Here is a 26,185-nt window from a genome sequence, read left to right as displayed (position 1 = left end):
TGCAAAATCTACCTTTCATCTAACTGTTCATTGTATATGGAAATAATTACATGCATAAAGTTAAGTAACTTGCCCAAAGTCCCTTCTGATTTTAATACCTTATTATGAAGATTTAATGAATTAAACACATTTAAGGCGCTTAGAACTACATCTGCCATACAGTAAGTAAACGTTAGCTATTATTTTTTTCCTACAACCACTATCTTATAACACACCCTCATCATCTTATTTCTAAAATTCTCCATGAGCATTCTAATCAGTCTCTCCACTCTCAGGACACTCAACTGATACAAAAACCTTCCTCAGGAACAAGATGTATCATCTTACTCTCATTCTTTAGAATCCATTGTGGTACCCTATCAAACTAAACCCTCTATCCTTGAAAGATCCTCCACCAATACCTCCCTTACCAATCCTAAACTCATTTATTATTATTCACCAACACAGATGATCTGACAGTCAAGTTCCTTGATATCATTTGTACACTGCCACTTCTCTCGCTTTGCACAGGCCCCTTCGCTCTCCTGAAATACATCTCTTCCCCTTTGGAAATTTGTATCTTTTCTCAAATGTCACTTACACTTTTGACTTTGGTTGTACTGTTATCCCAAGGAGAAGTCCAATGCAGTTTGGTCATTCTGAATGATGTACATGTTTCCCCAACAGAAAAAAAACAACTCTGTTCTTTCGACATAAGTTGAAGCTTTCCAAGAGACCGCATATCTTATTTGTCTCTTCATACAGACTACTTCACACATAGATAACATGGAACTTTACAGAAGTACACAAATGCTGACTTACCAAAAAAAAAAGCCTCTGTATGTATCAGAACAACATTCTCTATTTTCCACTGCCCCACCCATACTTAGCATAATGAAAGCAAACAGAATCTAAAATCTATATTTAAATATTTTCATTCTACATAGAACGAAAGGGAATATACGAACTGTACCAGATAAAAGGAGAAAAAAGTCAAAAATATACTCAAAGAATGTACAATGTGAAAAGCAAAGTGAGAATTCAGGACACTTTGGAATCTAGTAAGTGGCTTTGAAACATTAAGATTTTCTATTTTACCCAAACTAATGAACAAAAAAGAGCCAAAATAAACAAGTTCTAGCCTCATCCAAAAAAAAATCTAATGAAAGCATGAGAAACTTCCCAGCTTCGTCCTCAGCAGCACAAAATCAAGAAGATTCACCTCAGTTCTGAGACACAAAAGCAAAAAGAGAAATCCTCCTATTTAAGAAACTAAAACATTTAATCACATCTATATAATATATGTCACTCAGAAAAAGAGAGAGAAGTTACTGTTTTTCTATAAATATTTGCTAGGGACCAGGGGGACTAGGTCTCTCTCACTGTTACTGCGGGAACAATCTGTGGTCTCAAAAGAGCCAAACAGAAGATGAAAACCCTAATCTGGAAGAGACATTAAGAAAAAAACTACTCAAAACATGTTTCAAACCAGTTTCAAAAAAGAGAGTGCAATAGGTAGTCAACAGAGTAAGGGGAAAAGTGAAGTAAAAGAGTTTCTACAAAGTAAGTGACAAGGTGAAACCAGTGCTGCCTTGTGAGAAAAAGAGCTGTGCATATAACGCTCCTATGACATCACGCTTTTTCACTGGGAAACAAAACGGAGGAAAACAAACACAAATAAATCTCAGAAAAAGATCAAAAAGGTGCCCACCAATCTCTAACTCCTTCAGGAATTAGAGTGAATGGCTCTAACTCACTCAGGAATCCAACTAGGGACAACACAGACGCGGAATGCACCAACACGGAATAGCAAAACCTTTGCTCACCAGACACATAAAAGGTAAAATCGAGAAATGAAAACTATATACCTGAATTCATCCGTAGCAAGCGCTTATTCTCTATGATTAACCAACAGAGGAAAAAGTAAGAGCAGCTAATGGAAGAGGAGAAAAGATGTTAATGAAACTAAGCCCTGTTATGTCCCCTACTGGCCTCAATTTCAGAGTACAACTCTTGATTCTTCATCTAACCAACAGTCGGCCTCGGCAAAGCAAACTGATCCTAACACCTTCCATGCCACCGGGAGGAAATCACAGAGGAAAAACCATCCCGTTAACCTCCCTCCTCACCCACCAGCTGCAAAAATGGAGCTGGGAGGGGGGGCGGGAGACACTCTACCACGTGGGCAGGATGCAACACACACAGGACAGCAACACGTCCGCATGGAACGTCTGCCTTTGCCCTAATCCCAGCAAAGGACACAGACACAGGATGGGCGGGAACGCAGACACCCTCGCAAAGGCCTCCTCACCCCAAAGGGCCACCCCGAGGCGTGAGTTACAGCCCGCCCGGCCAGCAGAAAAGCGCCCCCAAGCTTGAAGGGAAGAAGCCGCAGACTGCCGGGGCCGGGGGCTACCCCGGCCAGGGGACAGGTCATGGATGGAAGGAGACGGTAGCTGCCCTCGGACTAGGCGCCCCCGGGATCCACGGCTGGTTCCCCGGGGCCCCGCCTGGGGGAGGGGCGGGAAACGCGGAGCCGCTGCTTCCCGGCTGAGGGGCAGCAGCAGCTGAAGAGAAGCGCCGCGGGGGAGGGAGGGACCCAGCCCTCAGCGCCCGCCTGGCCCCAGCCCGGGCCCAGGCCCCCTGCCCCGCCCGCCGCCCACCCTACAGCGCGGCTGCGACTAGATGAGAGAGGGCGTCTCGCGGAGGGCAGCCCCTGCCTCCGTCCTCGGAGATGCCCCAGCCCCGCCTCCTCGCCCGCCGCCCAGGCCCGGCCGCCCGGGCGGCGGGCACTTACCTCAGGCTGCGCAGGCCGGGACGGCCCGGCCGAGCCCCCGGCCGCTGCGTGCGTCTCCGCCCCCCGGGAAAGGTCCCAACGGTGCCTAGTGCGAGCGGTCGAGGCCCCGAGCAGCGCCGAGAGCGGCGGCGGCAGCAGGAGCAGCCAACATCCGGGGCCGCGCACCCGGAACTACTTCCCGACCCACATCCCCCTCCCGCCCTCGCGCCACCTCCTCCTGCGACGTCGCAGCGCCGCCGGCCCGGCGTCGGCGGCGTCAAGTCCCTGCGCGTCCTCGGCCGCTTCGACGCACGCGGGATCCCTCCGCTGGGACAAGTAGTGCCCTGAGACTCCCGGGGCCTCGGCTCAGCGAGTGTCATCTGGTGGCCCGCAGTTCCAAGCGACTTGGGGTCCTTGTGCCTCGGAGTGGCGTCTGGGGAGCAAGGGCAGCGGAAGCAACCCCGCAGTTGAGGACAGTAGGGATCGGTGGCTTTGGACCCTGCCCGCGGAGACCTGGGGCCCCATGCTCCGAAGAAATGGTGCCTCCTGTCCTCCCCCGCCCCCCAACCTCCGCCACCTCACCGAAGCGCCCGGCACTTTAGCCTCCTCTCCAGGAAACCGGACGCCTTTTCTGGCACACCGTGGATTCCGGGACCCCCAACAAAGGCGCCTTGGACCTTCAGGACACCCCTCCTTTCAGAACTTCTTGAGCCCCAGGTGCTATTCTCATGTCTGCGGAGGCCTTTCCCGTGCCTGGTCTTACTTTCTTTCTTAAAGGAGTTGGAACTCTAAAGGCCCTTCTGACTCTCAAGGTAGCTACCCAGGTTATGGTCGTACTATCAGTAGGTGGAGCGTTTAGAAGGGTAGTTTGGTCGACTAGTGAACTTTGGAATTTACTTCTACGTCAGTCTTCACTGATTCTTTCTCTAAACTATTAGCACTGATAGTCTGCCCTATAATTTCACACTTAATTACATTCCAGTGTAGTATTTGCTGTTGCTTCATTCGCGTTAGTCATGTATTCCCCTGCAGCACCAAACACGCTTTTGAACTCACATTGGGTGGCTCAATATTTGGAGACTTAGATATTTGTTAGATGAATACTGGGCTGATTGGATGAGAGGAAAAGGAGAGGCATGAGTGAAGTGGCCCTGGGTACTTTTGTGACATAGCCTCAAAGGGTTCAGATAAACTCCAGCAGATCTGAGCACACAATTCCTTCAGTAAATATTGAACACTTGCCATTTGGTCAAGCATTTCTAGGCACTGGAGATTCAAAGTACTCACATATTCCTTTTGTTTATAAGACTAGCAAGATTCTGAAGGTTCATGTACTCATTTACTCAACAAATATTTGCCAATCACTACTAAGGTTACCAGACACCATTTTAGTGCTTGGGATGTATCAGTAAACAGGAGAGAGAAAACAAGTACCCTTCCCTCTTGGAGCTTTCATTCTAATATAGGGAGAAAGATGATAAACGTAAGAAAATTATGTAATATGTTAGAAGGCATTGGGTCTATGGGGAAAAAAAAAATATACCAGGATAAGGGGTATGAAGAAAACTGGAGGAAGGGGGTTTGCAATTTTTTTTTTCTTTTTTTCAGAGAGAATCCTGCTCCCTCGCCCAGGCTGGAGGGCAGTGGCACGATCTCGGCTCACTGCAAACCCCGGGTTCAAGTGATTCTCCTGCCTCAGCCTCCTTAGTAGCTGGATCACAGACGCGCGCTACCACGCCTAGCTAATTTTTGTATTTTTAGTAGAGGTGGGGTTTCAACATGTTGGCCAGGCTGGTCGCGGAACTCCTGAACTCAAGTGATCCGCCCTCCTCGGCCTCCCAAAGTGCTGGAATTACAAGCGTGAGGCCTGCAATTTTGAATAGAGCCGTCAGCATGGGCCTCATTTATAAAATGACTTTAAATCGGAGACCTGAAAGAGCTGAGGGGGTCAGCCATGCAGTTATCTGGGGAAGAGTGTCCTTGGTGAAAGGCCCTGAGACAAAAGCCTCGGGAAGTGTTAGAAAGAATGAGGAGGCCAGGACGGTTAGAGCAGTGAGCAAATGGGAGCGGAATGAGGAGATAAGATCAGAGAGGGATCTCAAGTAGGGAGCTGTAAGAATCTTGGCTGAAACAGAACCACTGCTGGTCTTTGAACAGAGGAGTGATAGGATCTGACTTGCGCTTTCAAAACATCACTCTGGTCAGATCACTGTGGCCGCCGTGCTAAGAGCAGACCTAAGAGGACAATGGTGGAAGCCAGAGGCTCCATTACCCAGGTACAGAATGATGGCTTGAACCAGATGGTAGCAATGAGTAAGATGGATAAGATGCAGTCTCAGCCGGGCACAGTGGCGTTTGACTGTAATCCCAGTTATTAAGGAGGCTGAGGCAGGAGGATAGGAGCACTTGAACCCAGGAGTTCAAGTGCAGCCTGGGCAACACAGCAAGCCCCCATCTCTAAACAATAAGCATACAGTCTGTCTACAGTCTCCCAACACTTTGGGAGGCAGAGGCGGGAGGATTGCTTCAGCAAAAGAGTTCAAGAACAGCCTAGGCAACATGGGGAGACTGTCTCTACAAAAATAAAAAAAATTAGCCAGCAGGGTGGTGTGCACCCATGGTCCCAGCTATGTGGGAGGCTGAGATGGGAGGATCCTTTGGGCCCAAGAGGTCAAGGCTGCAGTGAGTTGTGATTGCGCCACTGCACTCCAGCCTGGGTAACAGAGCGAGACGCTGTCTTTAAAAAAAGAGAGAGTAGACTTAGCTCCAAGTCTGGAGCTTTTATTTTTTTCTTTATAAAAATGTTTTAACTTTATAAGAAATGGGATCTCACTATGTTGCTCAGACTTGTGTTGAACTCCTGTTTAGCACCATCTCTTACAAGTGTTGGGCAGCTCGGCTCCTCTCACTTGTCTGGGATTCTGAGGTTCTTCCCTAAAGTGCTCATCCTGAGCTAATATGGGGATAGGGCTGGAGAGAGAACAGAGGTGGTTAGCTGCCAGAATGAGGTGGGAAGATGGGGATCAGCAGCCTTTGGGAAGGAAAGAAGTATGAGTCCCAGGGTGTTAAAAGGTGGAGGGGCAATAAAATTTATTACATATGGGATTCATGCTAAATGAGTAGATTTTAGCTTCTCTTGCCACAATAAAAAAAAAAATGGATAACTGTGTGAGATGATGGCTCTGTTAATTTGCTTCACTATAGTGACCTTTTGACTATCCCATAACATCATGTGGTATACTTTAAATATATACAACAACATGTGTTTAATTTTTTTTTTTTTCTTTTTTTTGAGATGGAGTCTCACTCAGTCGCCCAGGCTGGAGTGCAGTGGCGCGATCTCGGCTCACTGCAAGCTCCGCCTCCCGGGTTCACGCCATTCTCCTGCCTCAGCCTCCGGAGTAGCTGGGACTACAGGTTCCCACCACTACGCCTGGCTAATTTTTTTGTATTTTCAGTAGAGACAGGGTTTCACCGTGTTAGCCGGGATGATCTCGATCTCCTGACCTCGTGATCCGCCTGTCTTGGCCTCCCAAAGTGCTGGGATTATAGGCGTGAACCACCGTGCCCGGCCTAAATTTTTTTAAGATTAAAAAAAGGGTGGAGGAGTATCCCTCCTCAAAAAAAAAAAAAGAATAAAGCAGGCTGGGCACGGTGGCTAATACCTGTAATCCCAGCACTTTGGGAGGCCAATGTGGGAGGATCACTTTAGCTCATGAGGTTGAGACCAACCTGGGCAACAAAGTGACACCCTGACTCTAAGAAAAATAAAAAAACTAGAATGGTTATAGCAGCCCGGGGAATTCTGGAACATTGTGAGGAAGAAAAGCTTAAAGCCTAGATTGAGAAGGCAGACCTAGATTCAAGTCTAATATTCCATAGCTTACTTACTTTGTGCCTATATCCAGTTATTTGGTTTCTCTTAGCCTCTGTTTCCCTGCCTATAAGGAAACAATAATCATAGCTACCTAGCAAAAGAGACCATGCACAGGCTGCCAAAAATAAAGGTCCCCGAGACAGCTGTTATTATTATTCATAAGATCCCAGTGTCAGCACAGAAAAGAGTATAGTAGTTCACTGTCTTGCTAGATGGGAGTGGACTAGAAGGGAGGGTGCAGAGCAGGAGAGCCTTCAAAGAGGAGATATTATCCAGCTTAAGGGACAGACCCTTAAAAGACACAGAATGCCCAGGGGAATAAAGTAGTGGTTTTATTGTTTTGTATTGTTTGCGATCTTTTCCTAGCTTCATCTGAATTCTGAATTTTCTGAAAGGAACACAGCCCAGAGCTGGGCTGCAATAGCCCTACAAAAACCTTGATTGGACACTGGCAGTGCTTCAACAGCAGAGTGTTCAACACTTCACATGACCCAGACACTTAGATAAATGAGCCTTTACCTGATCCTTTTCTCCCTCTGTATTTATTGTAAGAGGAAATTAGAAAATGAGAAATGAATTTAAAATGAGCCAAGACTTGGCAAGAGGGAGAGAGAAAAACACGAGAGAGCCCCTCCTATTATTCCTAGCCCGGGAAAAGCCTTCCAGATTCCCTGGGTATCTCTATGTAATATTTTATAATTCTTGAATTAGGTTTTTTAAAAGGCTATACATAGGCCATCTGAAAAGTCTCGGCACTACTGACTGCTATTTAAGGAAAATGCTTGGGCGTTGGTCACTATGCACACTTACATAGCATTCAATAATCATTTAGCAAGCGCCTACTCTATACCAGGTGTTGTACTAAATACCAAGGAGTCAAAAGAGAATAAAAGAGAAGCAGACATGTAAACAGTTAATCCCAATGCAGTTTGGTAGAAATTTATACTTGTGCCATGGAAACAGAAAAGAAGCAAGGCTTAATTCTGTCAAATTGGATGAGGTGGAGGGTGAGGCACAGTCACTGGGGCCAAACAAAGCTTCACCCTTAAAAGGTAAAGTTAAGACTAAATTTTAATAAATGAGTAGGAATTTGCCATGCAGAGACAGAAGCAAGACTGGGAGTAGAGAAAAACAAGTGGGGGCAGAGAACAACTTGTGCAAAGTCAGAGGTTGGGTAGATAAAAGTAGAGGCCACAGAAGTGATAGTCTTATAAGTAGTCATTAAATATTAGTGCCTGATGGGAATAACTAACTCATGCAGCTAGACCACGTCACTATGTAAACCATCATTGAGTTCCTGTCCTCTGGTAGCTTGGTGTTGACTTCGGATTGTATCAGTAAGGCAAAATGTGATCCTTCCCAAAGACTCCACTACTTAATCATTATTAGTAGAAAGGAGTAGCTTAGATTATTTTTTCCCAGTAGAAGGCATTAGCCTAAAATACATTTTTTTTTCCCTAGGCTATCAATGAATTTGCACTAGTGCATTCATAGCAATCTGCCATCCCCCACCTGCAACCCATCTCCATGTTCCTTGTAACCACCTGGTTCAAACCTTGGTTTACCTCCACTCTTAGAATCAGCCGAGCTAATTAAAAGCACGGTGAAAGACACAAAGGCACCAAGACAGCTGAGCAAACATTAACAAATGCTAGAGTAAATAAAGTACTTGTATTATATGTAAGCAATGGTGCAGATGAAACTTGGGTGGCACTAGGAAGGGTGAGTCAGAGGATGTTCAAACAGAGTAGGATCAAGGGAAATCTCTCTGCCAGTTAGTTAGCAATATATTTTGGGTTGATAGAAAGGAACCTGGTTAGCAGGAAAAAGTAGCCAAGGTTTGCAGCCCCGAGGAACCTGAAACTCTGGTACAAATTTGGTAGTAAGAAACAAGTGTTTAAAGTTGTAAAGATACTGGCTTACTTCATGCCTAATGAGCTAAATAACCATCAAGAAACTCCAGTGCTGGATTGAGTTTGGGGGTGGGGGAATAGTTAACATTTAGTGTTCTTTGTGTGAGTAGCAACAGATAGGCCCTTTGCGTCTGTTTGGTTTTTTTAAATCCTTACAGTAAAACTACAAGGTGGTCATCATGTAAATGAAGAGGAAACAGAGGCTCAGTAGTTTAAGTGTCAGAGGCGGAATTTGAAGCCAGAATTGTCTGATCCTAAGCCCTCTCTTCTGCCTTCAAAGACTCTAAACCAGCCAGTTTGTTTACACTAATGTGAGATACAGTACTTAAGGTACTGGGTGAGGCACTGTGAGAAGGTGTGTTTATATCCAAGTATCACAAATAAAGGATAAAGAGACCCTGTGGAAGACTATATGATTGTTCCCAAACACTTGTTGTGCCTCCCAGAATTGGATTGTAATTTCCTAAATTTGCCAATTTCCTAAATTTCAAAAATTTGCCGGGGGTGGTGGCATGCACCTGTAATTCCAGCTACTCTGGAGGCTGAGGCAGGAGAATTGCTTAAACCAGGGAGGTGGAGGTTGCAGTGAGCCGAGATCGGGCCACTGCACTCCAGCCTGGGCGACACAGCAAGACTTCATCTCAAAAAAAAAAAAAAAAAAAAAAAAGAGCGACCCTACCTTGAGCAACATAGTGAGACAGTGCCTCTAAATAAAAATAAAAATCCGGATTGTTTGCACCAATGTAAAATAACGGTATTTAAGGTACTGGGTGAGGCACTCTGAGAAGGTATATTTACATCCAAGTATCACAAATGAAGGGTAAAGAGACCCTGTAGAAGACTATATAATTGTTCCCAAACACTTATTGTGCCTCCCAGAATTGGATTGTAATTTCCTATTGACAGCAGGCTTGGCTGTGTGACTTGCATTAGATAATGAAATGTGAGTGGCAGTATGAGCCACTTCCAGCTGGAAGCTCTCAGTCAATGTGCTGCACCATGTTTTCCTTGCCTGCTCTCCTCATGACCAGCAACATTCTGGATAGAGGCTAATCCATCAGCCTCAGTCCCAGAGTGAAGACAATGTGCAGCAGAGCCACAGCTGACCTGGGAAGGACACAACATAAGCGAGAAAAATAACCTTTGCTGATTAGGCCACTGAGATTTGCGGGTTGATACCATAGCGTAACAGCCTATACTGACTAATGCAGACACTTTCTGAATCTTTCTCTTTAGTGACCCAAATTTCTGGTGTCATCTTCAGGTAGAAAGATTGCTTGGGGATTACGAGAAGATATAGAGAATGGGATGATTGGTGTAGTATAGTGAAAGGCTTTAAAATACAGTATTTGAGGTATTTGAGGCAGGGCATGGTGGCTCACACCTGTAATCCTGGAGCTTTGGGAGACCAAGGCATGAGGATTGCTTGAGGCTAAGAGTTAGAGACCCGCTGGGAGCGGTGGCTCACACCTGTAATCCCAGCACTTTGGGAGGCCGAGGCGGGTGAATCACCTGAGGTCAGGAGATCGAGACCAGTCTGGCAAACATGGTGAAACCCCATCTTGACTAAAAATACAAAAATTAGCTAGTCATGGTGGTACATGCCTGTAATCCCAGCTACTCAGGAGGCTGAGGCAGGAGAATTGCTTAAACCCAGGAGGCAGAGGTTACAGTGAGCCGAGATCATGCCACTGCACTCCAGCCTGGGCAACAAAGCAAGACTCTGTCTCAAAAAAAAAAAAAATTGCCGGGCACTGTGACTCATGCCTGTAATCCCAGCACTTTGGAAGGCTGAGGCGGGCGGGTTGCCTGAGGTCAGGAGTTCGAGACCAGTCTGGCCAACATGGTGAAACCCCGTCTCTACTAAAAATACGAAAAATTTGCCGGGCGTGGTGGCATGTGCGGCATGCGCCTGTAATCCCAGCTACTCTGGAGGCTGAGGCAGGGGAATTGCTTAAACCAGGAAGGTGGAGGTTGTGATAAGCCGAGATCGGGCCCACTGCACTCCAGCCTGGGCAACACAGCGAGACTCCATCTCAAAAAAAAAAAAAAAAAAAAGAGAGAGAGAAAGAGAGACCCTACCTTGAGCAACATAGTGAGACAGTGCCTCTAAATTAAAATAAAATAAAATAAAATAAAAATACAGAATTTGAAACTCAGTCAGTCTTGATCTGTGGGCTCAGACAACCCTTTATAAGTGCCATGGACCATGTCATGCCCCAGAAGCTGGGGAACTTACAAAGAATGTTAAGATATAGTTCCTGTTTTTCTTTTCTTGTATTATTATTATTATTATTTTTAATAGAGGCAAGGTCTCATTGTGTTGCCCAGGCTGGTCTCGAAATCCTGGCCTCAAACAATCCTCCTGCCTCAACTTCCCAAAGTGTTGGAATTATAGGTGTGAACTACCATGCCCAGCACAGTCCCAGTTTTTTTTGTTTGTTTGTTTGGTTGGTTGGTTGGTTGGTTGGTTGGTTTTTTTTGAGACGAAGTCTTGCTCTTGTGCCCTAAACTGGAGTGCAATGGTGCGATCTTGGCTCACTGCACCCTCCGCCTCCCAGGTTCAAGTGATTCTCCTACCTCAGCCTCCCAAGTAGCTGGGATTACAGGAGCCTGCGACCATGCCCGGTTAAATTTTTTTTGTATTTTTAGTAGAGATGGGGTTTCACCATGTTGGCCAGGTTGGTCTTGAACTCCTGAGCTCAGATGATCCGCCCACCTGGGCCTCCCAAAGTGCTGGGATTACAGGCATGAGCTACCGCGCCCAGCCAGTCCATGTTTTTGAGATAAGGACCATGCTCATTTGCTTCTATACCTAGTAACCCATCACTGCATGTGGCAGCCTCTAGGCACTAAATAAGTAAAATTTTGTCAAATTAATGTTATGGAATAATCTAGAACCATAACCAAAGTCCCCTAACTCCCCACAAAGGCTTTTCCTGTGTTGTGACATATTGCTAACTTGGGTTAAGGGATTATTAGTAGCTAATTTTTATATAAAACGTTATGTGTACCTAATTTATTTGAAATGTCGCATAAAAGAAAAATATCTTGAACATTAGGATCTGCAGGCCCTGGAGCATGGTCAGTATTCAGTAAAGGAACTCAGTCGTCTCTCAGGAATCACAAAGAATGGAAGACACTGAAAAGCCCAAAGGACTTGGCAATGAGAAATCTAGCTTGAAGTGCACTGTGGACTAAGTTTTTAATGGGACCAGATTAAGAGAACATGTAGGTAAAGGCTAAATTTAGGTAAACAGTCTGGGCACAGTGGCTCACACCTGTAATCCCAGCCTTTGGGAGGCAGAGGCGGGTGAATCGCTTGAGCCCAGGAGTTCAAGACCAACCTGGGCAACATGGTGAAATGAAACTCTGTATTCCAGCTGCTTGGGAGGCTGAGGTGGGAGGATCACTTGAACCCGGGAGTTTGAGGCTGCAGTGGTCTGTGTTCATGCCACTGCACTCCAGCCTGAGCTGTAACAGAGAAAGTACCTTGTCTCAACAACAATAACAACAACAACAAAATTTTAAAACAATTAGACAAACATAGGTGCAAAGTCCTAAGTCCTAACACTTTCCAGACATTTCCAAAGCTTACTGGGAAGTAATTGGAAAACCATCTGTGGAATGTCCTTGATGCAAGCATTGAAGAGAGTCCTGAGAACTAATTAGGACTGCTTAGATCTGTGGATCAGTTCTTCGAAACTAGGAAGAGATTCCACCTGTTGTTTCTACTATTCACTCAAAAAGTGACAATACTGCAAACATAACAGGCATCTAATTCTGGAGTATGACAGTGTTGGCATAATTAGAATTTGAGGGCCAGGCACAGTGGCTCATGCCTGTAGTCCCAGCACTTTGGAAGGCTGAAGCAGATGGATTGCTTGAGCCCAGGAGTTCTTGACCAGCCTGGGCAACATGGAAAAACCCCATCTCTACGAAAAATACAAAAATTAGCTGGATTGGTAGCACACACCTGTTCTCCCAGCTACTACGTGGAAGGATCACTTGAACCCAGAGGTTGAGGCTGCAGTGGGCCTGATCATGCCACTGCACTCCAGCCTGGGCAACAGAGATCCTATCTCAAAAAAAAAAAAAAAGTGCAAGAGATAGATGAAACAAGACTGGCAAAATGTTGATGTCTGTAGAAGTTCAGAGGGGGGAACAATGACTTCTGTCAGAAACAGGAAACAGAAAAAGGAAATAATATTTTATATCAATAAATCCCTGTAATCTAGGAGTTGGAGATTTTCCTCCTCAATTTATAGGCAAGGGACACCGAGGTCACTCTGCTGGTGAATGGCAATATGAAGACTTGAGCATCAATTCGTGACTTTGAAATCCCTCCTTTTGCTAACACACCACACAGACTGCTGAAATATGTCATCTCATATTCTATTTTAGTGAAAATGAAGAAGAGTTGCTTTACTACTTAAAGGAAACTTACTTATAATTCCTATATATTTCACCTTTCCTAAAGGATCTCATTTCCACCTTTTAGCAACTATGTTGAATACTTACTGACTTATGCTGTTTTCATTATATCTCATCTAAGTTCATGATTCACCATGACTTGCCCCCATTTTAGTATGGTAGAATAAGTAAGAAATGTTTCTTTTTGCAATGATTCTTAAAGCAAAATATGCTAAAAAGGCATATTCGCACACACATGCACACAAAGACAAAGCTTCTTTTAATGTACTTAAGTATTTCCCTTTTTAACTATTTAGCAGTTAATTTTTGGCCTATACTATGTCCACTGCCCCCATCTGATCTCTTTTTCTGCAGTGTTAAGTATAGCCAAGCTTAACTCTTCTAATGGGGTTTCTTGTTCTGTGCTACCATGAAATATACCACCCTTATTTCTACAAATTTCATCTGGATTTGATCTTTTTCTAAAATGAAATTTGCTAGAAATGCTGGTGAAATGAATATTCATTTATTCAGTAAATATTAAGTGCTAATTCTAGGTTAGGTATTGTGCTAAGGGCTGGGAGTACAAAGATAAAAGCGGTAGCTAGGGGGCAGTATAGCATAATAGCAATTAAGAGTATGGGCTCCCAGCTGGCACGGTGGCTCACGTCTGTAATCCCAGCACTTTGGGAGGCTGAGGCAGGCGGATCACCTGAGGTCAGGAGTTCGAGACCAGCCTGGCCAACATGGCGAAACCCCGTCTCTACTAAAAATACAAAAATTAGCCGGGCGTAAGGCCGAGTTCCTGTAATCCCAGCTGCTTGGGAGGCTGAGGCAGGAGAATCGCTTGAACCTGGAAGGTGGAGGCTGCAGGGAGGTGGAGTCTGCAGGGAGGCAGAGGCTGCAGTGAGCCAAGATCATGCCATTGCACTCCAGTGTGGGCAACAAAAGCGAAACTTTGTCTCAAAAGAAAAAAAAAAAAAAGCATGTGGGCTCCCTTGTCTGGGGTTAAATGGCCAGCCCTGCCACTCATTAGTTCAATCATTTTAGTTAGGCAAATCACATAATCTCTCTGAACTTCAGTTTCATCATATGTAAATGGGGATAATAATAATACAGACAGTCCCTGACTTAAGATGGTTTGATTTAAAATTTTTCGACTTCACAGTGGTGTGAAAACAATATGCATTCAGTAGAAACCATACTTGAATTTTGATCTTTTCCCAGGCTAGCAATATGTGGTATAATACTCTTCCATGAGAGATTCAACATGTTATTATAAAATAATACATTTATTTTATTATTTATTGTTTAGGCTTTGTGATTGATGATTTTGCCCAACTGTAGGCTAATGTAATTGTTCTGGACATGTTTAAGATAGGCAAGGCTGAGCTATGATGTTTGGTAGGTTAGGTGTATTAAATGCATTTTCGGCTTACCATATCTTGAACTTATGATGAGTTTATCAGGATGTAGTTCCATACTAAATGAAGGAGCATCTGTACCTGCCTGCCTAGGTATGCTGTGAGTTAACTGAAACCATGCACAGGTAGACACATGCACAGGCTTAACACAGTGCTTAGCACATGAGGAATGCTATAAATGTTAGCTCTTCCTTTTCCCCTGTATGGTTCATATAGGAAGGATAGTGGAAGAAGGAATTTGATCTAACTGAGGATGAGCATTTTTTGTTGTTTTTGTTTGTTTGTTTGATAAGAAATGGGATTTCATTCTGTCACCCAGGTTGGAGTGCAGTGGCACCATCTCGGCTCACTGCAACCTCTGCCTCCCAGGTGAGGGTGAGTGTTTTAAGGAAGAGTTTGCAGATACAGAAACATTTGACCTCATCCTTGAAAAATGAGTTCAAGTTTGTTGAGGCAAAGTAGGCAGAAGAGTGATTCCAAGGATAAAGGCCTAGCTCCATTCTTCAACGTGGGACATATGTGAAAAGCGCCTTCCATCTCTCAAGCTCCCTAGGGGTTGGGTGAGGTGAGATCAGATGAGATACGTATGGCGACTGTATCACTGCTCAGATCCTTCCCTATCCACTATGATTGAACACAAAAGCACACTCCCACTTTACCCTCCCCAAAAAAAAACTTCATGCCCACAAAACTCCCTCTCAGAGTCTTTTTCTCAAGGAATCTAACCTAAGACATCATGAATGATACTAACTATAATTTGCAATAGAAAAATATCATTTATGGCCGGGCATGGTAGCTCACGCGTGTAATCCCAGCACTTTGGGAGGCTGAGCCAGGGGGATCACAAGGTCAGGAGATTGAGACCATCCTGGCTAACACCGTGAAACCCCGTCTCTACTAAAAATACAAATAATTAGCCAGACGTCGTGTCATGCGCCTGTTGTCCCAGCTACTTGGAAGGCTGAGGCAGAAGAATCTCTTGAACCCAGGAGGCGGAGGTTGCAGTGAGCTGAGATTGCGCCACTGCACTCCAGCCTGGGCAACAGAGCTCAAAAAAAACTCCATCTCAAAAAAAAAAAAAAAAAGAATATCATTTATGTATATAATGTAGAAACCTGGCTATGAAGGACTAACTAGGGGAAATACACATTAATTTATTCATTAAACCATCACAATGCATTTGTCCAACATTGTATTAAATAATATTCTGTATTTCCTTATATCTAAGTCTTTATTGTGCATATAATCTTGGATAGACGCACTTAACGTTTTAAATATAGAGAAACTTCAGATATGCAAGTAATATAATGAATCCTCATATACCCATTTTCCAATGTCAGCAGTTATCAAGTAGTAACTAACTTTTTTTTTTTTTTTTTGAGATGGAGTTTCACTCTGTCACCCAGGCTAGAGTGCAGTGGCGCAATCTTGGCTCACTGCAACCACTGCCTCCCAGGTTCAAACAATTCTCCTGCCTCAGCCTCCTAAGTAGCTGGGACTACAGGCACGTGCCACCACACCCAGCTACTTTTTGTATTTTTAGTAGAGACGGGTTTCGCCATGTTGGCCAGGCTGGTCTCAAACTCCTGACCTCAGGTGATCCATGCGCCTCAGGTAACTAACCTTTTTAATCTATATCCCTACCCTCACCCTCACATTGCCCCTTCTGTGTTACTTTGAAGCAAATTCCAGACCTCATACTACATCAATACACACATATTTTAAAAATGCATCTCTAAAAGATAAGAACTCTTTTATTAACAAAACATAATCATACCATTGACTTAGCTAAAAATTAATGAGAATTTTTGAAGTCACTAGTATTAAGATACGTCTTTGATCCTGTCAGTATTTAAACTTTCAGTCACCTTATGAATTTTTTAAAATTTTGTTTGTTTGAATCAAAGCTCAAGTAAGATCTACACATGGAAATTAATAAGTCTCTTAAATCTTTTTTTATTTTGTAAGTTCCTTTTCCATTATTTTTTCTTGCAATGTGTTTGTTGAAGAAACCACAGCATTTTTCCTGTAGTATTTCTACAGTATGGATTTTGCTAATTGTTTCCCTGTTATGGTGTTTAACATGTGCCTCTGCCCTCCGTTTTTTGTTTGTTTTTGTTGTTGTTGTTTTTGAGACGGAGTCTTGCTCTGTTGCCCAGGCTGGAGTGCAGTGATGCCATCTCTGCTCACTACAACCTCCACCTCCTGGGCTTAAGCAATTCTCCTGCCTCAACCTCCTGAGTAGCTAGGATTATAGGCGCCCGCCACCACACCAAGCTAATTTTTATATTTTTAGTAGACAGGGGGTTTCACCATGTTGGCCAGGCTGGTTTCGAACTCCTGACCTCAAGTGATTCTACCTGCCTTGGCCTCCCAAAGTGCTGGGATTACAGATGTGAGCCACCACGCCAGGCCCCTCTGTATTTTGTGTAAATAAGTACTTGGATCCAGAGGTTGGACCGTTCATATGTGATTTTTTTCATGTTTTTCCATCAAGAAGGCACAAAATATCTGGTTCTCTTTCCTCTCATTTTTCTTAAATACTTAAAAATTTTTCCTCCCAAGAAGTTACAATCAGCATAACTTGGGTTGCAAGTTAAGAATTGCAGCTGGTATGTAATTGGGCCACCATAAGACAACTGATCTTTAAGAAACTCTAAAATTAATCTAGTCCTACTGTTACCATGGTATCATTTGTCATCATCTTATTGTTCATCAGTATTGCTATGTACTGATCATGGCATCCAGGACTGGGCTGGGAACCATGTTATAATAACTGGCACCATTTATTCAGTTCTTGCTGTAGGCCAACTACTTCATTTCAGATTTTTCTAATCATCATAACAACCCCACAGTGCAAATTTTAATATTCTCATTTTATAGAAGAAAACTAAATTCAGGAAGATAAAATGACTTTCCTAAGTCCATTAGGAAATATATAAGGCAAATGGCAAAAGCAGAGGTGGCATGTAACCCAGATATGTCTGGTGCCCAAAGTGTGTCTGCTTTTTCCTTCTAACTCCCAGTCCTTTGAAAATACAACGAAATTATAAGAAGAATCCCTGCCTTCAGTGGGATTATATCTGTTTAGGAGAAAGAGATTAAAGTACTAAAACAACTAAGGAATATCAGATAAGAAAACAGTGTATAGAACATGAACAATGAAAATGTGTGCATTTTGCATGTGGTGACTGCTATAAACAAGCAATAAGGAGAAGGAGACATCAGTGTTGATTGAAGTTTCTGCAGGAGGCTCCATCAAGCAATGCAGAAATCATTGTAAATATAAAAGCTTTACCAATGAGCGAAGGGGTCCTTTGCACAAGCATTCTCTCCCCTGGGATCCATGTCATACTGACACAAAGATTTTGTCACCATGGCAACTGGTCACTGGACCAATGAAATAATCAGTTGTCATGGTAACATGATCTCCATCTTACTCCCACCAGGCACCTGTTCTAAATCATCACATCCTCCAACAACCTCAAACCACCTCAATGCTCCTTTCTTCTTTCCCTTAGTCACCTTGCTATCCCCAGTCACCTATTACGGCACCCCTAAATTTATGTTTAGGTGGATATATGAGACTGTTAAAAAGCCAGAGCAAATGAAAGTGACTTTGTAGTGTAGAGCTGCACTTCAGAGAGGGGGAAAACCTCTCAAATATGAGTTGAATGAGCCAGAACACCAAAGAAGAGCCTTTGAAAATTTCGTCCCTACATTTCCCTAAGTAAAATTCCTTTAGATTTTGAGACATTGCACTATCTTGACTATCCTCCTATGTCTCTTTTTCTTTCTCTCTTTCTTTCTTTCTTTCTTTCTCTTTCTTTCTTTCTTTCTTTCTCTCTCTCTCTCTCTCTCTTTTTTTTAAGATGTCTTGCTCTGTCACCCAGGTTGCAGTGCAATGGCACCATCACGGCTCACTGCAACCTCCACCTTCCGGTTTCAAGCGATACTCCTGCCTCAGCGTCCTGAGTAGCTGGGATTACAGGCGCATGCTGCCATGCCCGGCTACTTTTGTATTTTTAGTAGAGATGGGGTTTCACCGTGTTAGTCAGGCTGGTCTCCAACTCCTGACCTCAGGTGATCCACCCGCCTCGGCCTCCCAATGTGCTGGGATTACATGCATGAGCCACTGCGCCCGGCCCTGTGTCTACTTCTTTATTGGCTCCTTTTCCTTCTCCCATCTCCTAAATGCAGGTGTCTCTCAAAGCTCCACCCTTTGTATCTGCTCTTTCTCTAAACTGCACTGCCCAGTACCATAGCCACTAGCCACATGACAGCTATTGAGCCCTTGAAATTATTTATAGACATGCTGAACTGAGATGTGCTGTAAGTGTAAAATGCATATCAGATTGTAAAGATTTTGTGTAAAAATGTAAAATATCTAATAATTTTATATTGATTACATGTTGAAAAAACAATTTGGATATGTTTAGTACAAAAAAATTAAAATTTAATTTCACTTGTTTCTTTTTTTAGATTTTTAATATGGTTGCTGAAAATTTTAAATTGCATGTATAGCTTACATTCACAGCTTGTGTTATATTTCCATTTGACAGCACTGATCTAAATGTTTTTCCTAAAAACATCTCACCCATGCTCTAGGTGTCAAGTATCCCCTTTATGAAATGATTTTGAGGTTCCAAATCCAAGCCTCTTCTGAGATTCAAACCCACATTTCCACCGGCCTGCTGGCCTTTCACAGACAGGCACTAGCTCTTCAGCTCAACATGAGCAAAGCTATGAGCTTTCATTCCAAACCCGTTTTTTATCCTGGTTGGCTTTATTAATCTTTTGTGTTAGTTCTTATTGCTGCTCTAACAGCTTACCACAAACTTCGTGGCTTAAAATAACATAAATGTATTATTTTACAGCTCTGGATGTCAGCAGCCTGAAATAGGTTCCACTGGGCTAAAAGCAAGGTTTTGCAGAAACTCCATTCCTCTGGAGGTTCTAGGAGACAATCTATTTCCTTGATTTATTCAACTTCTAGGAGCTGCCAGCATTCTTTGGCTCATAGCCCCCTTCCATCTTCAAAGCCAGCAATGGTCGAGTCTCTCTCGTGTCACATCACTCTGACACTCACTCTGCTGCCTCCCTTTTTTACTTCTAAGGACCATTGTGATTGCATTGGGCCAATACAGACAATACAGGATAATCTCTCCATCTCAAGATCAGCTGATTAGCAACCTTAAACTTCATCTTCCCTCTTAATTCTCCCTTTCCATGTAAAGTAATATATTCACAGATTCCAAGGATTAGGGGATGGACATCTCACAGGAAAGGGCTGGAGAGAAAGGGAGAATCTATGTGCAAGTCCAACAAGAAAAGAAATGATCATCAGAACAGATCAGATTGCTTTTAAAGTGGATTGCTTTAGAAGCATCAGAAGCTCTCATTGCTTTTAAAGTGGATTGCTGAAACTAATCGAGATCAGTTAAAGGGGCTGGCTGCTATGGACACCAATGGTCTAACCTCCCACTTAATTCACTGCAAAATCTACCTTCTCCAAAACTCCTTTCCTGATTACTCCTCTCCCCAAGTTACACTTTCCCTCTATGATCTGTGATAGGTTTTTTATTTCCTTGGACATCTGTCTTACTCTGCTTTGTGTTTTGATGAGATATTTAAGCATTTGATTTTAACCTGTCTACTAGGTTGGGAAACTGCTTGATTCACCTTTGTGTTTAGCCATGATGCCTAACATGGTACTTAATATATAGTAGTTTCTCCATAACTATTTCTTGAATTTAGTTTAATAGAAACAAATCATGTTGGCATAGAGTGGGTTTGTCACCACAATCACTAATTTCCCTAAACAGTGGACACTTTCTAGTTGACTTCCACTTAACTGATACTCTTCCTGCTATCTTAAAAGAACCATCAGTGTGAAGCCTGACAGGTAATGGGCTATTGTGCACTTGAGTTTCATGCTCATCCAGAGTCAGTTGTATTTTATGTAATAACCTGTTGACATCATGTGTAGTTGATATTCTAACTAATTTATTTAATATAGTTATATAGACCAATGTACTATAAGTGTCAAAAGAATGAGAGTTGTTTCTATAAAGACTATGTTGATGATCCTAGGAATGCAAGGAAGTGCAGCATCCTAAAATCTATTGATGTAGTATACCACTTTAACAGATTAAAAGAGGAAAAACTTCAACATTTAACACTCATTCATGGTTTTAAAAAATCTTTAGAACCGGAATTAAAAGTCTAGCTACTGTCCTTATATAGAGATAATATGATTGATTACATACAAAGCCCCAAAATAATCTGTGGAATAGAATCTTTTTTTTTTTTTTTTTTTTTTTTGAGATGGAGTCTTGCTCTGTCACCCAGGCTGGAGTGCAGTGGCATGATCTCAGCTCACTGTAACCTCCGCCTCCTGGGTTCAAACAATTCTCCTGCCTCAGCCTCCCAAGTAGCTGGGATTACAGGCGTGTGCCACCATGCCTGGCTAATTTTTGTATTTTTAGTAGAGACAGGGTTTCACCATGTTGGTCAGGCTGGTCTCGAACTCCTGACCTCAGGTGATCCGCCCACCTCGGCCTCCCAGAGTGCTGGGATTACAGGCTTGAGTCATCACACCCGAACTAGAATTGAATCTATTAAAGCTAGTAAGGGAGTTTAGTAAGTTTGCCATATTCAAAACCAATAAATAATCAATAGCCTTTCTTTTTTCTTTTCTCTTTCTTTATTTGTTTTAGAGACAGAGGTCTCACTATGTTGCCCAGACTGGAGTGCAGTGGCTATTCACAGGTGCGATCACTGTGTACTACAGCCTGAAACTCCTGAGCTGAAGTGATCCTCCTGCGTCAGCCTCCAGAGGAGCTGGGACTACAGCTATATGCCACTATGCCTGACTCAATAGACTTTCAATATCAATAAATAATTAAAACCTGTATTAGAAATGAAGAGCTCATCCACAATACTGATACAAGGAAAAAGATTATTAGAAATCAACCTGACAAACGCTATGTAAGATCATTGTGAAGAAAATTCCAAAATTAAAGAACAAATACAAATACACACACAGATCTGAATAAATGAAGATATCCACCAGGTTCATGAGTTCAATATCATAAAGATGTAAATTCTTCCCTAATTTGTCCATAAATTCAATTTAATTCTAAATTAAATCCAGCTATAACTTTTTGTGGAACTAAACAGTCTGATCTTAGGATTCATTTGGAAGTAGAAAAGGACAAGATAATTTTGAAGATGCAGAACAAAATAGAAAGACTGTGCCACCATATATCAACTTATTTTATTTTATTTATTTATATTTTGAGACTGAGTCTTGCTTTGTCGCCCAGGCCAGAGTACAGTGGTGCAGCCTCGGCCCACTGCAACCTTCACTTCCTGGGTTCAAGTGATTCTCGTGCCTTAGCCTCCTGAGTAGCTGAGATTACAGGCAAGCGCCACCATGCCTGGCTAATTTTTGTGTTTTCAGTAGAGACAGGGTTTTGCCATGTTGACCAGGCTGGTCTCGAATTCCTGACCTCAGGTGATCCACCCTCCTCGGCCTCCCAAAGTGCTGGGATTACAGGCATGAGCCACCGCGCCCAGCCTTATTTTAAAGTTGTAAGATGTAAGATGGTATGACATTAGCTTAGGGGTAGACAAATTGTTGAATGGAATAGAAAAGAGACCCTAGAAAGAAGCCCATGAATATACACAGACTTGACATGCTCAAAGGTGGTATTACAAATGTAGAGGGAGGAATGTAGAGTCAATAAATGGAAAATTGGTTGTTCTAAAGGAGCAAAATAATACACCTGCCCCCTGGGGAGCCCCAGGAGCTGCTGACATTCCTTCATCTCCCAACACTTCTCAATCTCCCCATAGAGTGAGAGCCTGGCTTTGGCATGGCCTCCGTTGCTCTCAGTACATCAGAAGACACAATGACTCTGGTGCCCAGGTCCCACCCTACCAGACTCATAGAGACTTTTCCCATCCCCGCCAATCTCAGATAAAGCATCAAACACCATATAACAGCACTGAAGACTGGTTTGCCTACTGGTTACACAGAGAAGCTGTGTTACACAGCCCAGAAGTTAACTAACTCCCCGTAGAGCAAACTTCAACCAAGAACAGAGAGAAGTGGAGCCAGAAAATAAATTATTTGCCCTTTCTCTGTCTCTGATGCACAATTCTGTTGTATAGCACTTACACGAAACCCATCTGGAAGATGTCCTGGGTAAACAAGCTACAGGCTGAATTTCCTTAGGAAGCTGTGCCCAGCTTCCAACATGGTATCCTGCATTTGCTTTCTTTTCTTCCATGCCTTATTTCCCTTTTCCCCTCACTCTTGCTGGCCTGGGATTGCCCCTCTCAATACCTTAGCATGGAGGTGATACTTCAGGCTCTGTTTTTCAGAGAACCTGGGTAAGATAGTTGCTTGTATAGAAAAAAAAAGGTCTCTATGCCACACCATATCCAAAACCATATCTAAGAGGAATAAAAACCTAAATATGTAAAATAAAGCTTTAAAACATTTTGAAGAGAATGTAGAAAAATATTTCTCTCAGAATAGGAAATGTTTTTTAAAACAAAAAAAGCAGAAACCATGAAAGAAAAGTTTGATACGTGTGACTACCTATAATTTAAAACACGTATTTAACAAAAGATGATATAAAAAAGATGAATTACATGCTGCACTCTGAGAGAAGATATTTGTAATTCATTTAATTGACAAGAAAATATATGCTGAATTTATTTATTTATTTACTTATTTATGAGACCGAGTCTCGCTCTGTCGCCCAGGCTGGGGTGCAATGGTGTGATCTTGGCTCACTGCAACCTCCACCTCCCTGGTTCAAGCGATTCTCCTGTCTCAGCCTCCCGAGTAGCTGGGATTACAGGCACGTGCCACCACACCGGCTAATTTTTTGTAATTTTAGTAGAGGCGGGGTTTCACTATGTTGGCCAGGCTGGTCTCAAACACCTGACCTTGTGATCTGCCCACCTCGGCCTCCCAAAGTGCTGGGATTACAGGTGTGAGGCAGCACGCCTGGTGGATATGCCGAATTTGTAACAAAATTCCTACAAATCAAGAATACAAGATAAAGAGCAGAAAAAGTGGGTAAAGTGGTGATAGAGCAAGAACCTGTCTCAAGACAAAACAACAAAAAACAAAACAAAGCAAAAAAAAAACCAAAAAACATAGCAAGATGCTATCTTTACAAAAATTAAAACTTTTTTTTTTTTTTTTTTTTTGAGATGGAGTCTTGCTCAGTCACCCAAGCTGGAGTGCAGTGGCCGGATCTCAGTTCACTGCAAGCTCCCCCTCCCGGGTTTATGCCATTCTCCTGCCTCAGCCTCCCAAGTAGCTGGGACTACAGGCACCCGCCACCTCGCCCGGCTAGTTTTTTGTGTTTTTTAGTAGAGACGGGGTTTCACCGTGTTAGCCAGGATGATCTCTATCTCCTGACCTCGTGATCTGCCCGTCTCGGCCTCCCAAAGTGCTGGGATTGCAGGCTTGAGCCACCGTGCCCGGCCTTTTTTTTTTTTTTTTTTTTTGAGACAGAGTTTCACTCATTGCCCAGACTGGAGTGTAATGGCATGATCTCGGCTCACCGAAACCTCTGCCTCCCAGATTCAAGCAATTCTCCTGCCTCAGCCTCCCAAGTAGCTGGGATTACAGGTATGTGCCACCATGCCCAGCTAATTTTGTATTTTTAGTAGGGACAGGGTTTCACTATGTTGGCCAGGCTGGTTTCAAACTCCTGACCTCAGGTGATCCACCCACCTCAGCCTCCCAAAGTACTGGGATTACAGGCATGAGCCACTGCACCTGGCCAAAACATTTTTTAAAAAAGAAAACAGTGGAGAAATTGTAGTTTCAGAAAGGGTGAGAGCTGACCTTTTTCTTCCTACATGTAGCCAGATTCCTCTGGGAGTGGCACCCTCTCTGTATCAGAGCAAGGAAATGGCCCTCATCACTGGAAACTTGGAATTGAAGGCTGCAGTGGGCCTGAATAAACATACCTAGTGAAGTTATCCTTAGCTTTTACCTGTATTACACCCCTCCGTGTATTTCCTAAGGACACCCCTAGAAAATTTTACTGCCCTAGGCAGATTTTATTTTCTCTCAGGTCTGGGAAACACTCTTGTTAAATAGTTTCAAGCTCTCTGGGATTGGCAGATACTCAGACATATTTCTCTCTTGGAGCACAGCTCTGGGTAATTTCTTCTCAAGTTTATTGCTCTTTATCTAAAAAGTATGGAAATATCTTGCTTTGGCCATTTCTTCAGACTTCACTCATAAAGATCCCCATGTACATGTAAAACTAATACAATTTGTATGCTTTTATTCATCTGCTTGGTGTCAATTTGGTTTCCAGATCCAGCCGAAGAACCCACTAGGAGCTAGAAGGAGGATTGGATGTGATCTATGGCTCCCCTAATCATTGGAAAGACTCAGTGAAGACTGAAGACTGAGTTGCTAAAAAAAAAAAAAAAAAAAAAAAAAAAGAGCAGAAATGACTATTGAAATAAATGTAAGCAAAACAACTAAAGAGTTGGGTAAATAATTTTAAGTAATTTAAAGTCCTACACATAGATATCTTCCCAGGTGTGTTTAAGTCCTTGCACATTAAAGAAACCCAAACTGAAGAATCATAAAAACTCATATTGTGAGTGGTTTGTTCAAGAACGGTAGCACAGAGTTCCGATCAGTGGACCATTGGACAAAGAAAAACAAGCTTGCCTCACATTCAAAGGCCTGTGAATGGAATATATATAAATGGGTTTGAACTTAAAATATTTAAAATAAATACAGATCACATTTTATGATTCCCTGCTTTAATGGAATGGTTCCATTTCTGGACTGATCACGTTGGATAAAAGACGTTTGTGATAGTCATTCCAAGGTCTCTTAACACAGATTAAAGGCCCCCATGTTATTCATTGACCTCGGTGCTGATGGTTCTCTGGAGGACTGAGTGAACCAAAAGAGGTGGGGTGCAAACATCCTAGGTAGAGGAAAAAAAGGGAGCAAATTCAACAAAACACGGACATGGAATAGAGCATCAATTTCTTCTACTGGAGGGTATAGCAGGAAGGGAGCGGGAAAGTTGAGAAAACAAGTTACGGTAAAATTTAAAAAGAGGCAGTTGAATTTAATTTAGTCTCCATTTTCACATACTGGTTCTCTAAGGTTTGTTAAATAGTTTCAAGCTTTCTGGGATTGGCAGATATTCAAAGCTAACTACTTCTCTCTTAGGACACGTTTACAGATTCTGCAGAAGCCCCAGTAGGAAGATTCTGTTGTACCTTATGTAATTCAGGTGATACCATTTCCCTTTCATTGGCTACTCTCATCTCAGCCTCTGTTTTTTGGTGGTCCAGTCTACACTGGGTCTTTCTTTTAGGAGTTCCATGGCTCTTCCAGGCACTCCTCTTAGGCAAGATTTTAAAGGGTTTAAGCCAGCTCTCCTTCTAAAGAAACCTTCCACCCTGACAAACTCTTGGAGTGCAGGCCACTTGATATAATCATGTATTTGACCTTCACCCCTGTAGCTGGAACAGCTAGCTCGTCCACCATTGCCTTTCACATGTCCTAGGCAAGAGTTAGATATTGGTCCACTGCATCCCATTACCTGCAGGAGTTATATATCAAGGTCTCCAGGTGGTCCCATTGAAATGGCTCCCCCTTGGTATGAGAATAAGAAAGTATCACCCAACCCTGCTTATTGGGAGAGAGGGAGGAGAGACCCTCACAAGCATATTTCTCTCCAGAAAAGTCGTCTTCAAAGAAGCCCCATAGCAACATCTCTTTACCTCCTTG

The 26,185-nt window shown here is 43.1% G+C and overlaps 1 protein-coding gene and 1 long non-coding RNA gene across 5 annotated transcripts in view; one reads left to right on the top strand and one right to left on the bottom strand.

Annotated features, from left to right (window-relative positions):
• Positions 1 to 2,953, bottom strand: part of FOXJ3 (forkhead box J3) — a 150,072-nt gene extending 147,119 nt beyond the window's left edge. For 2 of the 3 annotated variants that reach the window (XM_007979185.3, XM_007979190.3), the window contains exon 1: positions 2,777 to 2,953. The gene's annotated coding sequence lies outside the window, so the exon portion shown is untranslated. Of the gene's footprint in view, positions 1 to 580; positions 2,157 to 2,776 lie in introns of those variants that run through there. The other variant, XM_007979186.3, reaches the window with a different exon arrangement.
• Positions 2,954 to 3,017: 64 nt separating this feature from the next.
• On the top strand, positions 3,018 to 24,909 carry LOC119626232 (uncharacterized). 2 transcript variants are annotated; one of them, XR_012089689.1, is made up of 2 exons: positions 3,018 to 3,567; positions 24,741 to 24,909. It is a non-coding gene; the product is annotated as an uncharacterized lncRNA (long non-coding RNA). The 2 variants fall into 2 exon arrangements; XR_012089688.1 differs by lacking the exon at positions 24,741 to 24,909 and adding an exon at positions 4,364 to 5,927 and having other exon boundaries at positions 3,133 to 3,567.
• The last annotated feature ends 1,276 nt before the right edge of the window (positions 24,910 to 26,185 follow it).

This window comes from Chlorocebus sabaeus, chromosome 20 (genome assembly GCF_047675955.1).
Source record: "Chlorocebus sabaeus isolate Y175 chromosome 20, mChlSab1.0.hap1, whole genome shotgun sequence".
NCBI lineage: Eukaryota > Metazoa > Chordata > Mammalia > Primates > Cercopithecidae > Chlorocebus > Chlorocebus sabaeus.
This window is presented reverse-complemented; position numbering and strand designations above follow the sequence as displayed.